The sequence below is a fragment of the Mustela nivalis genome (assembly GCF_964662115.1).
Source record: "Mustela nivalis genome assembly, chromosome: 8".
Lineage (NCBI taxonomy): Eukaryota > Metazoa > Chordata > Mammalia > Carnivora > Mustelidae > Mustela > Mustela nivalis.
The window spans coordinates 20,376,906-20,393,097 of NC_139027.1; the positions used below are offsets into that span (position 1 = coordinate 20,376,906).

Sequence of the window (16,192 nt, forward strand, 5' to 3'; positions counted from 1 at the left end):
CTGCGACTACTCCTCTCAGAGGAACTGTGCTGTCTTCTCTCAATAGGGCTGTGTCCTCTCACTTCCAAGGGACTGAGATGGGTTTTTCCATACCAACTGTACTGGCCCCTTTTAGACTGGTTCTGTTGGGTCTGCTCAGAATGACTGTCTCTGTTCCTCTCAGGGGGACTGCGTGTATTCCTTTCAGAGAGACTACAGTGACTTCTATCTGAGGGTCTGCGACCACTCCTCTCTGAGAACCTGTGCCTTCTTCCCTCAGTAAGGCTGTGTCCTCTCACCTCCAAGACATGAAGATAGGTGTTCCCACATGAACTCTACTCGCCCCTTTCAAATTGGTACTGTTGGCTCTCTGAGCAGAGCCAGAATGACTGTGTCCGTTCCTCTCAGAGGGACTGCTCCATTACTTTCAGAGGGACTACAGTGAGTTGTATCTGAGGAACTGCGACCACTTCTCTCAGAGGACCTGTGCTGTCTTCACTCAGTAAGGCTGTGTCCTCTCACCTCCTAGACACGGAGATAAGTTTTCCCACATGATCTGTACTGGCCCCTTTCAAATTGGTCCTGTTGCCTCTGCTCAGAATGACTGTGTCTCTTCCTCTCAGAGAGACTACATCCATTTCTTTCAGACGTACTCAGAGAGTTCTCTCTTTGGAACTGCGACCACTCATCTCAGAGGACCTGTGCTGTCTTCCCTCTGTAGGCGTGTGTCCTCTCACCTCCAAGACATGGAGATAGGTTTTCCCACATGAACTATAATGTCCCCTTTCAAATTGGTTCTGTTGGCTCTGATCAGAATGACTGTGTCTGTTCCTCTCAGAGGGACTGCGTCCATTTCTTTCAGAGGGACTACAGTGAGTTCTCTCTGAGGAACTGCGACCACTCCTCGCAGAGGAACTGTACTGTCTTCTCTCAATAGTGCTTTGTCCTCTCACTTCCAAGGGACTGTACTGGCCCACACCAACTGTACTGGCCCCTTTCAGACTGGTTCTGTTGGTTCTGCTCAGAATGACTGTGTCTGTTCCACTCAGAGGGACTGCAGTGAGTTCTCTCTGAGGAACTGTGACAACTACTCTCAGAGAACCTGTGCTGTCTTCCCTAATTAGGGCTTGTCCTCACAACTCCAAACAACTGATATAGGTTTTCCCACATGAACTTACTGGCCTCTTTCAAATTGGTACTGTTGGCTCTACTCAGAATGACTGTCTCCGTTCCTCTCAGAGGGACTGCTCCATTACTTTCAGAGGGACTACAGTGAGTTCTCTCTGAGGAACTGCGACCACTCCTCTCATGGGAACTGTGCTGTCTTCTCTCAATAGTGCTTTGTCCTCTCACTTCCAAGGGACTGTACTGGCCCACACCAACTGTACTGGCCCCTTTCAAATTGGTTCTGTTGTTTCTGCTCAGAGAGACTGTCTCCGTTCCTCTCAGTGGGACTGCGTCCATTTCTTTCAGAGGGACTACAGTGAGTTCTATGTGAGGAACTGCGACTACTCCTCTCAGAGGACCTGTGCTGTTTTCCTTAAGTAGGGCTTGTCCACACACCTCCAAACAACGGAGATAGGTTTCCCTCATGAACAGTACTGGCCCCTTTCCAATTGATTCTGTTGGCTCTGCTTAGATTGACTGTGTCTGTTCCTTTCAGACGGACCGCATCCATTTCTTCAGAGGGACTACAGTGAGTTCTCTCTGAGAAAATGCGACACCCCTCTCAGAGGGCCTGTGCTGTCTTCTCTCAATAGGGCTGTGTCCTCTCACTTCCAAGGGACTGAGATGGGTTTTCCCACACCAACTGTACTGGCCCCTTTCAGACTGGTTCTGTTGGTTCTGCTCAGAAGACTGTCTCTGTTCCTCTCAGGGGGACTGCGTCCATTCCTTTCAGAGGGACTACAATGACTACTATCTGAGGAACTGCGACCACTCCTCTCAGAGAAACTGTGCCTTCTTCCCTCAGTAAGGCTATGTCCTCTCACCTCCAAGACATGGAGATAGGTGTTCCCCCATGAACTCTACTGGCCCCTTTCAAATTGATACTGTTGGCTCTACTCAGAATGACTGTCTCCGTTCCTCTCAGAGGGACTGCTCCATTACTTTCAGAGGGACTACAGTGAGTTGTATCTGAGGAACTGCGACCACTCCTCTCAGAGGACCTGTGCTGTCTTCACTCAGTAAGGCTGTGTCCTCTCACCTCCTAGACACGGAGATAAGTTTTTCCACATGATCTGTACTGGCCCCTTTCAAATTGGTTCTGTTGCCTCTGCTCAGAATGACTGTGTCTCTTCCTCTCAGAAAGACTACATCCATTTCTTTCAGACGTACTCAGAGAGTTCTCTCTTTGGAACTGTGACCACTCATCTCAGAGGACCTGTGCTGTCTTCCCTCAGTAGGCGTGTGTCCTCTCACCTCCAAGACATGGAGATAGGTTTTCCCACATGAACTATAATGTCCCCTTTCAAATTGGTTCTGTTGGCTCTGATCAGAATGACGGTGTCTGTTCCTCTCAGAGGGACTGCATCCATTTCTTTCAGAGGGACTACAGTGAGTTCTCTCTGAGGAACTGCGACCACTCCTCTCATGGGAACTGTGCTGTCTTCTCTCAATAATGCTTTGTCCTCTCACTTCCAAGGGACTGTACTGGCCCACACCAACTGTACTGGCCCCTTTCAAATTGGTTCTGTTGTTTCTGCTCAGAGAGACTGTCTCCGTTCCTCTCAGTGGGACTGCGTCCATTTCTTTCAGAGGGACTACAGTGAGTTCTATGTGAGGAACTGCGACCACTCCTCTCAGAGGACCTGTGCTGTCTGCCCTCAGTAGGGCTGTGTCCTCTCACCTCCCAGACCCGGAGATAAGTTTTCCCACATGATCTGTACTTGCCCCTTTCAAATTGGTTCTGTTGGCTCTGCTCAGAATGCCTGTGTCTGTTTCCCTCAGACGGACTGCATCCATTTCTTTCAGACGGACTACAGTGAGTTCTCTCTGAGGAACTGCGACCACTCCTCTCAGAGGACCTGTGCTGTCTTCTCTCAATAGGGCTGTGTCCTCTCACTTCCAAGGGACTGGATGTTTATCCCACTCCAACTGTACTGGCCCCTTTCAGACTGGTTCTGTTGGTTCTTCTCAGAATGACTGTCTCTGTTCCTCTCAGAGGGACTCTCCATTTCTGTCAGAGGGAAAACAGTGAGTTCTCTCTGAGGAACTGCGACCACTCCTCTCAGAGGACCTGTGCTGTCTTCCCTCAGTAGGGCTGTGTCCTCTCACCTCCAAGACATGGAGATAGGTTTTCCCGAATGAACTGTACGGGTCCCTTTCAAATTGGTTCTGTTCGCAGTGCTCTAAATGACTGTGTCTGTACCTCTCAGCGGGACGGCGTCCATTTCTTTCAGAGGGACTACAGTGAGTTCTCTCTCAGGAACTGCGACCACTCCTCTCAGAGGGCCTGTGCTGTCTTCTCTCAATAGGGCTGTGTGCTCTCACGTCCAAGGGATCGAAATGGGTTTTCCGACACCAACTGTACTGGCCCCTTTCATACTGGTTCTGTTAGTTCTGCTCAGAATGACTATCTCTGTTCCTCTCAGTGTGACTGCGTCCATTTCTTTCAGAGGAACTACAGTGAGTTCTATTTGAGGAACTGCGACCACTCTTCTCAGAGGACCTGTGCCGGCTTCCCTCAGTATGGCTGTGTTCTCTCACCTCCAAGACACGGAGATATGTTTTCCCACATGAACTGTACTGGCCCCTTTCAAAGTGGTACTTTTGGCTCTGCTCAGAATGACCCTGTCTGTTCCTCTCAAAGGGACTGCGTCCATTTCTTTCAGAGGACTACAGTGAGTTCTCTCTGAGGAACTGCGACCACTCCTCTCAGAGGACCTGTGCTGTCTTCCAAAGTAGGGCTGTGTCCTCTCACTTCCAAGGGACTGGATGGTTATCCCACTCCAACTGTACTGGCCCCTTTCAGACTGGTTCTGTTGGTTCTTCTCAGAATGACTGTCTCTGTTCCTCTCAGAGGGACTCTCCATTTCTGTCAGAGGGAAAACAGTGAGTTCTCTCTGAGGAACTGCGACCACTCCTCTCAGAGGACCTGTGCTGTCTTCCCTCAGTAGGGCTGTGTCCTCTCACCTCCAAGACATGGAGATAGGTTTTCCCGAATGAACTGTACTGGTCCCTTTCAAATTGGTTCTGTTCGCTGTGCTCTAAATGACTGTGTCTGGTCCTCTCAGAGGGACTGCGTCCATTTCTTTCAGAGGGACTACAGTGAGTTCTCTCTGAGGAACTGCGACCACTCCTCTCAGGGGGCCTGTGCTGTCTTCTCTCAATAGGGCTGTGTGCTCTCACGTCCAAGGGATTGAAATGGGTTTTCCGACACCAACTGTACTGGCCCCTTTCATACTGGTTCTGTTAGTTCTGCTCAGAATGACTATCTCTGTTCCTCTCAGTGTGACTGCGTCCATTTCTTTCAGAGGAACTACAGTGAGTTCTATTTGAGGAACTGCGACCACTCTTCTCAGAGGACCTGTGCCGGCTTCCCTCAGTATGGCTGTGTTCTCTCACCTCCAAGACACGGAGATATGTTTTCCCACATGAACTGTACTGGCCCCTTTCAAAGTGGTACTTTTGGCTCTGCTCAGAATGACCCTGTCTGTTCCTCTCAAAGGGACTGCGTCCATTTCTTTCAGAGGACTACAGTGAGTTGTATCTGAGAAACTGCAAGCACTCCTCTCAGAGGACCTGTGCTGTCTTCCAAAGTAGGGCTGTGTCCTCTCACCTCCAAAACATGGAGATAGGTTTTCCCACATGAACTGTACTGGCCCCTTTAAATTGGTTCTGTTCGCTCTGCTCAGAATGACTGTGTCTGTTCCTCCCAGAGGGAATCCATCCACTTCTTTCAGAGGGACTACAGTGAGTTCTCTCTGAGCAACTGCGTCTACTCCTCTCAGAGGGACTGTGCTGTCTTCTCTCAAGAGTGCTTTGTCCTCTAACTTCCAAGGACTGATATGGGTTTTCCCACACCAACTGTACTGGCCCCTTTCAGACTGGTTCTGTTGTTTCTGCTCAGAGAGACTGTCTCCGTTCCTCTCAGTGGGACTGCGTCCATTTCTTTCAGAGGGACTACAGTGAGTTCTATCTGAGGAACTGCGACCACTCCTCTCAGAGGACCTGTGCTGTCTTCCCTCGGTAGGGCTGTGTCCTCTCACCTCTTAGACACGGAGATAAGTTTTCCCACATGATCTGTACTGGCCCCTTTCAAATTGGTTCTGTTGGCTCTGCTCAGAATGACTGTGTCTGTGCCTCCCACAGGGAATGCGTCCATTTCTTTCAGACGGACTACAGTGAGTTCTCTGTGAGGAACTGCGACTACTCCTCTCAGAGGAACTGTGCTGTCTTCTCTCAATAGGGCTGTGTCCTCTCACTTCCAAGGGACTGAGATGGGTTTTTCCATACCAACTGTACTGGCCCCTTTTAGACTGGTTCTGTTGGTTCTGCTCAGAATGACTGTCTCTGTTCCTCTCAGGGGGACTGCGTGTATTCCTTTCAGAGAGACTACAGTGACTTCTATCTGAGGGTCTGCGACCACTCCTCTCTGAGAACCTGTGCCTTCTTCCCTCAGTAAGGCTGTGTCCTCTCACCTCCAAGACATGGAGATAGGTGTTCCCACATGAACTCTACTGGCCCCTTTCAAATTGGTACTGTTGGCTCTCTGAGCAGAGCCAGAATGACTGTGTCCGTTCCTCTCAGAGAGACTGCTCCATTACTTTCAGAGGGACTACAGTGAGTTGTATCTGAGGAACTGCGACCACTTCTCTCAGAGGACCTGTGCTGTCTTCACTCCCTAAGGCTGTGTCCTCTCACCTCCTAGACACGGAGATAAGTTTTCCCACAAGATCTGTACTGGCCCCTTTCAAATTGGTTCTGTTGCCTCTGCTCAGAATGACTGTGTCTCTTCCTCTCAGAAAGACTACATCCATTTCTTTCAGACGTACTCAGAGTGTTCTCTCTTTGGAACTGCGACCACTCATCTCAGAGGACCTGTGCTGTCTTCCCTCAGTAGGCGTGTGTCCTCTCACCTCCAAGACATGGAGATAGGTTTTCCCACATGAACTATAATGTCCCCTTTCAAATTGGTTCTGTTGGCTCTGATCAGAATGACTGTGTCTGTTCCTCTCAGAGGGACTGCGTCCATTTCTTTCAGAGGGACTACAGTGAGTTCTCTCTGAGGAACTGCGACCACTCCTCTCAGAGGACCTGTGCTGTCTTCACTCAGTAAGGCTGTCTCCTCTTACCTCCTAGACACAGAGCTAAGTTTTCCCACACGATCTGTACTGGCCCCTTTCAAATTGGTTCTGTTGGCTCTGCTCAGAATGACTGTGTCTGTTCCTCTCAGAAGGACTACATCCATTTCATTCAGACGGACTACAGTGAGTTCTCTCTGAGGAACTGCGACCACTCTTCTCAGAGTACCTGTGCTGTCTTTTCTCAGTAGGTCTGTGTCCTCTCACCTCCAAGACACGGAGATAGGTTTTCCACATGAACTGCACTGCCCCCTGTCAATTTGGTTCTGTTGGCTATGATAAGAATGACTGTGTCTGTTCCTGTTAGGGGGACTGCGTCCATTTCTTTCAGAGGGACTACAGTGAGTTCTCTCTGAGGAAATGCGAACACTCCTCTCAGAGAGCCTGTGCTGTCTTCTCTCAATAGGGCTGTGTCCTCTCACTTCCAAGGGACTGGATGGTTATCCCACTCCAACTGTACTGGCCCCTTTCAGACTGGTTCTGTTGGTTCTTCTCAGAATGACTGTCTCTGTTCCTCTCAGAGGGACTCTCCATTTCTTTCAGAGGGACTACAGTGAGTTCTCTCTGAGGAACTGTGACCACTCCTCTCAGAGGACCTGTGCTGTCTTCCCTAAGTAGGGCTTGTCCTCTCACCTCCAAACAATGGAGATAGGTTTCCTACATGAAGTGTACTGGCCCCTTTCAAATTGGTTCTGATGTCTCTGATCAGAATGACTGTGTCTGTTCCTCCCAGAGGGAATGCGTCCATTTCCTTGAGACGGACTACAGTGAGTTCTCTGTGAAGAACTGCGACTACTCCTCTCAGAGGACCTGTGCTGTCTATCTCAATAGTGCTTTGTCCTCTCACTTCCAAGGGACTGAGATGGGTTTTCCCACACCAAATGTACTGGCCCCTTTCCCACTGGTTCTGTTGGTTCTGCTCAGAATGACTGTCTCTGTTCCTCTCAGTGGGACTGCGTCATTTCAGTCAGAGGGACAGCAGTGAATTCTATCTGAGGAACTGCGACCACTCTTCTGAGAGGGCCTGTGCTGTCTTCTCTCAATAGGGATGTGTCCTTTCCCTTCCAAGGGACTGAGATGGGTTTTCCCACGCCAAGTGTACTAACCCCTTTCAGACTGGTACTGTTGGTTCTGCTCAGAATGACTGTCTCTGTTCCTCTCACTGGGACTGCTTCCATTCCTTTCAGAGGGACTACAGTGACTTCTGTCTGAGGAACTGCGACCACTCCTCTCAGAGGACCTGTGCTGTTTTCCTTAACTAGGGCTTGTCCTCACACCTCCAAACAACGGAGATAGGTTTCCCTCATGAACAGTACTGGCCCCTTTCCAATTGATTCTGTTGGCTCTGCTTAGATTGACTGTGTCTGTTCCTTTCAGATGGACCGCATCCATTTCTTCAGAGGGACTACAGTGAGTTCTGAGAAAATGCGACACCCCTCTCAGAGGGCCTGTGCTGTCTTCTCTCAATAGGGCTGTGTCCTCTCACTTCCAAGGGACTGAGATGGGTTTTCCCACACCAACTGTACTGGCCCCTTTCAGACTGGTTCTGTTGGTTCTGCTCAGAAGACTGTCTCTGTTCCTCTCAGGGGGACTGCGTCCATTCCTTTCAGAGGGACTACAATGACTACTATCTGAGGAACTGCGACCACTCCTCTCAGAGAAACTGTGCCTTCTTCCCTCAGTAAGGCTATGTCCTCTCACCTCCAAGACATGGAGATAGGTGTTCCCACATGAACTCTACTGGCCCCTTTCAAATTGATACTGTTGGCTCTACTCAGAATGACTGTCTCTGTTCCTCTCAGAGGTACTGCTCCATTACTTTCAGAGGGACTACAGTGAGTTGTATCTGAGGAACTGCGACCACTCCTCTCAGAGGACCTGTGCTGTCTTCACTCAGTAAGGCTGTGTCCTCTCACCTCCTAGACACGGAGATAAGTTTTTCCACATGATCTGTACTGGCCCCTTTCAAATTGGTTCTGTTGCCTCTGCTCAGAATGACTGTGTCTCTTCCTCTCAGAAAGACTACATCCATTTCTTTCAGACGTACTCAGAGAGTTCTCTCTTTGGAACTGTGACCACTCATCTCAGAGGACCTGTGCTGTCTTCCCTCAGTAGGCGTGTGTCCTCTCACCTCCAAGACATGGAGATAGTTTTTCCCACATGAACTATAATGTCCCCTTTCAAATTGGTTCTGTTGGCTCTGATCATAATGACGGTGTCTGTTCCTCTCAGAGGGACTAGAGTGAGTTCTCTCTGAGGAACTGCGACCACTCCTCTCATGGGAACTGTGCTGTCTTCTCTCAATAGTGCTTTGTCCTCTCACTTCCAAGGGATTGTACTGGCCCACACCAACTGTACTGGCCCCTTTCAAATTGGTTCTGTTGTTTCTGCTCAGAGAGACTGTCTCCGTTCCTCTCAGTGGGACTGCGTCCATTTCTTTCAGAGGGACTACAGTGAGTTCTATGTGAGGAACTGCGACCACTCCTCTCAGAGGACCTGTGCTGTCTGCCCTCAGTAGGGCTGTATCCTCTCACCTCCCAGACACGGAGATAAGTTTTCCCACATGATCTGTACTTGCCCCTTTCAAATTGGTTCTGTTGGCTCTGCTCAGAATGCCTGTGTCTGTTCCTCTCAGACGGACTGCATCCATTTCTTTCAGACGGACTACAGTGAGTTCTCTCTGAGGAACTGCGACCACTCCTCTCAGAGGACCTGTGCTGTCTTCTCTCAATAGGGCTGTGTCCTCTCACTTCCAAGGGACTGGATGGTTATCCCACTCCAACTGTACTGGCCCCTTTCAGACTGGTTCTGTTGGTTCTGCTCAGAAGACTGTCTCTGTTCCTCTCAGGGGGACTGCGTCCATTTCTTTCAGAGGGACTACAATGACTACTATCTGAGGAACTGCGACCACTCCTCTCAGAGAAACTGTGCCTTCTTCCCTCAGTAAGGCTATGTCCTCTCACCTCCAAGACATGGAGATAGGTGTTCCCACATGAACTCTACTGGCCCCTTTCAAATTGATACTGTTGGCTCTACTCAGAATGACTGTCTCCGTTCCTCTCAGAGGGACTGCTCCATTACTTTCAGAGGGACTACAGTGAGTTGTATCTGAGGAACTGCGACCACTCCTCTCAGAGGACCTGTGCTGTCTTCACTCAGTAAGGCTGTGTCCTCTCACCTCCTAGACACGGAGATAAGTTTTTCCACATGATCTGTACTGGCCCCTTTCAAATTGGTTCTGTTGCCTCTGCTCAGAATGACTGTGTCTCTTCCTCTCAGAAAGACTACATCCATTTCTTTCAGACGTACTCAGAGAGTTCTCTCTTTGGAACTGTGACCACTCATCTCAGAGGACCTGTGCTGTCTTCCCTCAGTAGGCATGTGTCCTCTCACCTCCAAGACATGGAGATAGGTTTTCCCACATGAACTATAATGTCCCCTTTCAAATTGGTTCTGTTGGCTCTGATCAGAATGACGGTGTCTGTTCCTCTCAGAGGGACTGCATCCATTTCTTTCAGAGGGACTACAGTGAGTTCTCTCTGAGGAACTGCGACCACTCCTCTCATGGGAACTGTGCTGTCTTCTCTCAATAGTGCTTTGTCCTCTCACTTCCAAGGGACTGTACTGGCCCAAACCAACTGTACTGGCCCCTTCAAATTGGTTCTGTTGTTTCTGCTCAGAGAGACTGTCTCCGTTCCTCTCAGTGGGACTGCGTCCATTTCTTTCAGAGGGACTACAGTGAGTTCTATGTGAGGAACTGCGACCACTCCTCTCAGAGGACCTGTGCTGTCTGCCCTCAGTAGGGCTGTGTCCTCTCACCTCCCAGACACGGAGATAAGTTTTCCCACATGATCTGTACTTGCCCCTTTCAAATTGGTTCTGTTGGCTCTGCTCAGAATGCCTGTGTCTGTTCCTCTCAGACGGACTGCATCCATTTCTTTCAGACGGACTACAGTGAGTTCTCTCTGAGGAACTGCGACCACTCCTCTCAGAGGACCTGTGCTGTCTTCTCTCAATAGGGCTGTGTCCTCTCACTTCCAAGGGACTGGATGTTTATCCCACTCCAACTGTACTGGCCCCTTTCAGACTGGTTCTGTTGGTTCTTCTCAGAATGACTGTCTCTGTTCCTCTCAGAGGGACTCTCCATTTCTTTCAGAGGGAAAACAGTGAGTTCTCTCTGAGGAACTGCGACCACTCCTCTCAGAGGACCTGTGCTGTCTTCCCTCAGTAGGGCTGTGTCCTCTCACCTCCAAGATATGGAGATAGGTTTTCCCGAATGAACTGTACTGGTCCCTTTCAAATTGGTTCTGTTCGCTGTGCTCTAAATGACTGTGTCTGGTCCTCTCAGAGGGACGGCGTCCATTTCTTTCAGAGGGACTACAGTGAGTTCTCTCTGAGGAACTGCGACCACTCCTCTCAGAGGGCCTGTGCTGTCTTCGCTCAATAGGGCTGTGTGCTCTCACGTCCAAGGGATTGAAATGGGTTTTCCGACACCAACTGTACTGGCCCCTTTCATACTGGTTCTGTTAGTTCTGCTCAGAATGACTATCTCTGTTCCTCTCAGTGTGACTGCGTCCATTTTTTTCAGAGGAACTACAGTGAGTTCTATTTGAGGAACTGCGACCACTCTTCTCAGAGGACCTGTGCCGGCTTCCCTCAGTATGGCTGTGTTCTCTCACCTCCAAGACACGGAGATATGTTTTCCCACATGAACTGTACTGGCCCCTTTCAAAGTGGTACTTTTGGCTCTGCTCAGAATGACCCTGTCTGTTCCTCTCAAAGGGACTGCGTCCATTTCTTTCAGAGGACTACAGTGAGTTGTATCTGAGAAACTGCAAGCACTCCTCTCAGAGGACCTGTGCTGTCTTCCAAAGTAGGGCTGTGTCCTCTCACCTCCAAAACATGGAGATAGGTTTTACCACATGAACTGTACTGGCCCCTTTAAATTGGTTCTGTTCGCTCTGCTCAGAATGACTGTGTCTGTTCCTCCCAGAGGGAATCCATCCTCTTCTTTCAGAGGGACTACAGTGAGTTCTCTCTGAGCAACTGCGTCTACTCCTCTCAGAGGGACTGTGCTGTCTTCTCTCAAGAGTGCTTTGTCCTCTAACTTCCAAGGACTGATATGGGTTTTCCCACACCAACTGTTCTGGCCCCTTTCAGACTGGTTCTGTTGTTCTGCTCAGAGAGACTGTCTCCGTTCCTCTCAGTGGGACTGCGTCCATTTCTTTCAGAGGGACTACAGTGAGTTCTATCTGAGGAACTGCGACCACTCCTCTCAGAGGACCTGTGCTGTCTTCCCTCGGTAGGGCTGTGTCCTCTCACCTCTTAGACACGGAGATAAGTTTTCCCACATGATCTGTACTGGCCCCTTTCAAATTGGTTCTGTTGGCTCTGCTCAGAATGACTGTGTCTGTGCCTCCCACAGGGAATGCGTCCATTTCTTTCAGACGGACTACAGTGAGTTCTGTGAGGAACTGCGACTACTCCTCTCAGAGGAACTGTGCTGTCTTCTCTCAATAGGGCTGTGTCCTCTCACTTCAAAGGGACTGAGATGGGTTTTTCCATACCAACTGTACTGGCCCCTTTTAGACTGGTTCTGTTGGGTCTGCTCAGAATGACTGTCTCTGTTCCTCTCAGGGGGACTGCGTGTATTCCTTTCAGAGAGACTACAGTGACTTCTATCTGAGGGTCTGCGTCCACTCCTCTCTGAGAACCTGTGCCTTCTTCCCTCAGTAAGGCTGTGTCCTCTCACCTCCAAGACATGGAGATAGGTGTTCCCACATGAACTCTACTGGCCCCTTTCAAATTGGTACTGTTGGCTCTCTGAGCAGAGCCAGAATGACTGTGTCCGTTCCTCTCAGAGGGACTGCTCCATTACTTTCAGAGGGACTACAGTGAGTTGTATCTGAGGAACTGCGACCACTTCTCTCAGAGGACCTGTGCTGTCTTCACTCAGTAAGGCTGTGTCCTCACACCTCCTAGACACGGAGATAAGTTTTCCCACATGATCTGTACTGGCCCCTTTCAAATTGGTTCTGTTGCCTCTGCTCAGAATGACTGTGTCTCTTCCTCTCAGAGAGACTACATCCATTTCTTTCAGACGTACTCAGAGAGTTCTCTCTTTGGAACTGCGACCACTCATCTCAGAGGACCTGTGCTGTCTTCCCTCAGTAGGCGTGTGTCCTCTCACCTCCAAGACATGGAGATAGGTTTTCCCACATGAACTATAATGTCCCCTTTCAAATTGGTTCTGTTGGCTCTGATCAGAATGACTGTGTCTGTTCCTCTCAGAGGGACTGCGTCCATTTCTTTCAGAGGGACTACAGTGAGTTCTCTCTGAGGAACTGCGACCACTCCTCTCAGAGGAACTGTGCTGTCTTCTCTCAATAGTGCTTTGTCCTCTCACTTCCAAGGGACTGTACTGGCCCACACCAACTGTACTGGCCCCGTTCAGACTGGTTCTGTTGGTTCTGCTCAGAATGACTGTGTCTGTTCCACTCAGAGGGACGGCGTACATTTCTTTCTGAGGGACTACAGTGAGTTCTCTCTGAGGAACTGTGACAACTACTCTCAGAGAACCTGTGCTGTCTTCCCTAATTAGGGCTTGTCCTCACAACTCCAAACAACTGATATAGGTTTTCCCACATGAACTTACTGGCCTCTTTCAAATTGGTTCTGTTGGCTCTGCTCAGAATGACTGTGTCTGTTCCTCTCAGAGGGACTGCGTCCATTTCTTTCAGAGGGACTACAGTGAGTTCTCTCTGAGGAACTGCGACCACTCCTCTCAGAGAAACTGTGCCTTCTTCCCTCAGTAAGGCTATGTCCTCTCACCTCCAAGACATGGAGATAGGTGTTCCCACATGAACTCTACTGGCCCCTTTCAAATTGATACTGTTGGCTCTACTCAGAATGACTGTCTCCGTTCCTCTCAGAGGGACTGCTCCATTACTTTCAGAGGGACTACAGTGAGTTCTCTCTGAGGAACTGCGACCACTCCTCTCATGGGAACTGTGCTGTCTTCTCTCAATAGTGCTTTGTCCTCTCACTTCCAAGGGACTGTACTGGCCCACACCAACTGTACTGGCCCCTTTCAAATTGATACTGTTGGCTCTACTCAGAATGACTGTCTCCGTTCCTCTCAGTGGGACTGCGTCCATTTCTTTCAGAGGGACTACAGTGAGTTCTATGTGAGGAACTGCGACCACTCCTCTCAGAGGACCTGTGCTGTTTTCCTTAAGTAGGGCTTGTCCTCACACCTCCAAACAACGGAGATAGGTTTCCCTCATGAACAGTACTGGCCCCTTTCTAATTGATTCTGTTGGCTCTGCTTAGATTGACTGTGTCTGTTCCTTTCAGACGGACCGCATCCATTTCTTCAGAGGGACTACAGTGAGTTCTCTCTGAGAAAATGCGACACCCCTCTCAGAGGGCCTGTGCTGTCTTCTCTCAATAGGGCTGTGTCCTCTCACTTCCAAGGGACTGAGATGGGTTTTCCCACACCAACTGTACTGGCCCCTTTCAGACTGGTTCTGTTGGTTCTGCTCAGAAGACTGTCTCTGTTCCTCTCAGGGGGACTGCGTCCATTCCTTTCAGAGGGACTACAATGACTACTATCTGAGGAACTGCGACCACTCCTCTCAGAGAAACTGTGCCTTCTTCCCTCAGTAAGGCTATGTCCTGTCACCTCCAAGACATGGAGATAGGTGTTCCCACATGAACTCTACTGGCCCCTTTCAAATTGATACTGTTGGCTCTACTCAGAATGACTGTCTCCGTTCCTCTCAGAGGGACTGCTCCATTACTTTCAGAGGGACTACAGTGAGTTGTATCTGAGGAACTGCGACCACTCCTCTCAGAGGACCTGTGCTGTCTTCACTCAGTAAGGCTGTGTCCTCTCACCTCCTAGACACGGAGATAAGTTTTTCCACATGATCTGTACTGGCCCCTTTCAAATTGGTTCTGTTGCCTCTGCTCAGAATGACTGTGTCTCTTCCTCTCAGAAAGACTACATCCATTTCTTTCAGACGTACTCAGAGAGTTCTCTCTTTGGAACTGTGACCACTCATCTCAGAGGACCTGTGCTGTCTTCCCTCAGTAGGCGTGTGTCCTCTCACCTCCAAGACATGGAGATAGGTTTTCCCACATGAACTATAATGTCCCCTTTCAAATTGGTTCTGTTGGCTCTGATCAGAATGACTGTGTCTGTTCCTCTCAGAGGGACTGCATCCATTTCTTTCAGAGGGACTACAGTGAGTTCTCTCTGAGGAACTGCGACCACTCCTCTCATGGGAACTGTGCTGTCTTCTCTCAATAGTGCTTTGTCCTCTCACTTCCAAGGGACTGTACTGGCCCACACCAACTGTACTGGCCTCGTTCAGACTGGTTCTGTTGGTTCTGCTCAGAATGACTGTGTCTGTTCCACTCAGAGGGACGGCGTACATTTCTTTCTGAGGGACTACAGTGAGTTCTCTCTGAGGAACTGTGACAACTACTCTCAGAGAACCTGTGCTGTCTTCCCTAATTAGGGCTTGTCCTCACAACTCCAAACAACTGATATAGGTTTTCCCACATGAACTTACTGGCCTCTTTCAAATTGGTTCTGTTGGCTCTGCTCAGAATGACTGTGTCTGTTCCTCTCAGAGGGACTGCGTCCATTTCTTTCAGAGGGACTACAGTGAGTTCTCTCTGAGGAACTGCGACCACTCCTCTCAGAGGGCCTGTGCGTCTTCTCTCAATAGGACTGTGTCCTCTCACTTCCAAGGACTAAGATGGGTTTTCCCACACCAACTGTACTGACCCCTTTCAGACTTGTTCTGTTGGTTCTTCTCAGAATGACTGTCACTGTTCCTGTCAGTGGGACTGCGTCCATTTCTTTCAGAGTGACTACAGTGAGTTCTCTCTGAGGAACTGAGACCACTCCTCTCAGAGAACCTGTGCTGTCTTCCCTAAGTAGGGCTTGTCCTCACACCACCAAAAACCGGAGAAGGGTTTCCCACATGAACTGTACTGGCCCCTTTCAAATTGGTTCTGTTGGCTCTGCTCAGAATTACTGTGTATGTTCCTTTTAGAGGGACCGCATCCATTTCTTTCAGAGGGACTACAGTGTGTTCTCTCTGAGAAAATGTGACCACCCCTCTCAGAGGGACTGTGCTGTCTTCTCTCAATAATGCTGTGTCCTCTCACTTCCAAGGGACTGAGATCGGTTTTCCCACACCAAATGTACTGGCCCCTTTCAGACTGGTTCGGTTGGTTCTGCTCTGACTGTCTCTGTTTCTCTCAGAGGGACTGCGTCCATTACTTTCAGTGGGACTACAGTGAGTTCTCTCTGCGGAACTGCGGCCACTCCCCTGAGAGGACCTGTGCTCTCTTCCCTAAGTGGGGATTGTCTTCACACCTCCAAGACACGGAGATAGGTTTCCCACATGCACTGTACTGGCCCCTTTCAAATTGGTTCTGTTGGCTCTGCTCAGAATGCCTGTGTCTGTTCCTCTCAGAAGGACTACATCCATTTCTTTCAGACGGACTACAGGGAGTTCTCTCTGAGGAACTGCGACCACTCCTCTCAGAGGACCTGTGCTGTCTTCACTCAGTAAGGCTGTCTCCTCTTACCTCCTAGACACGGAGCTAAGTTTTCCCACACGATCTGTACTGGCCCCTTTCAAATTGGTTCTGTTGGTTCTGCTCAGAATGACTGTGTCTGTTCCTCTCAGAAGGACTACATCCATTTCTTTCAGACGGACTACAGTGAGTTCTCTCTGAGGAACTGCGACCACTCCTCTCAGAGTACCTGTGCTGTCTTTTCTCAGTAGGGCTGTGTCCTCTCACCTCCAAGACACGGAGATAGGTTTTCCACATGAACTGTACTGCCCCCTGTCAATTTGGTTCTGTTGGCTATGATAAGAATGACT

The 16,192-nt window shown here is 49.6% G+C and overlaps 1 pseudogene across 1 annotated transcript in view; it reads left to right on the forward strand.

Moving 5' to 3' along the window:
* Positions 1-16,192, forward strand: part of LOC309870608 (glucokinase regulatory protein-like) — an 878,156-nt pseudogene that overhangs the window by 197,781 nt on the left and 664,183 nt on the right. The window lies entirely within an intron of this gene.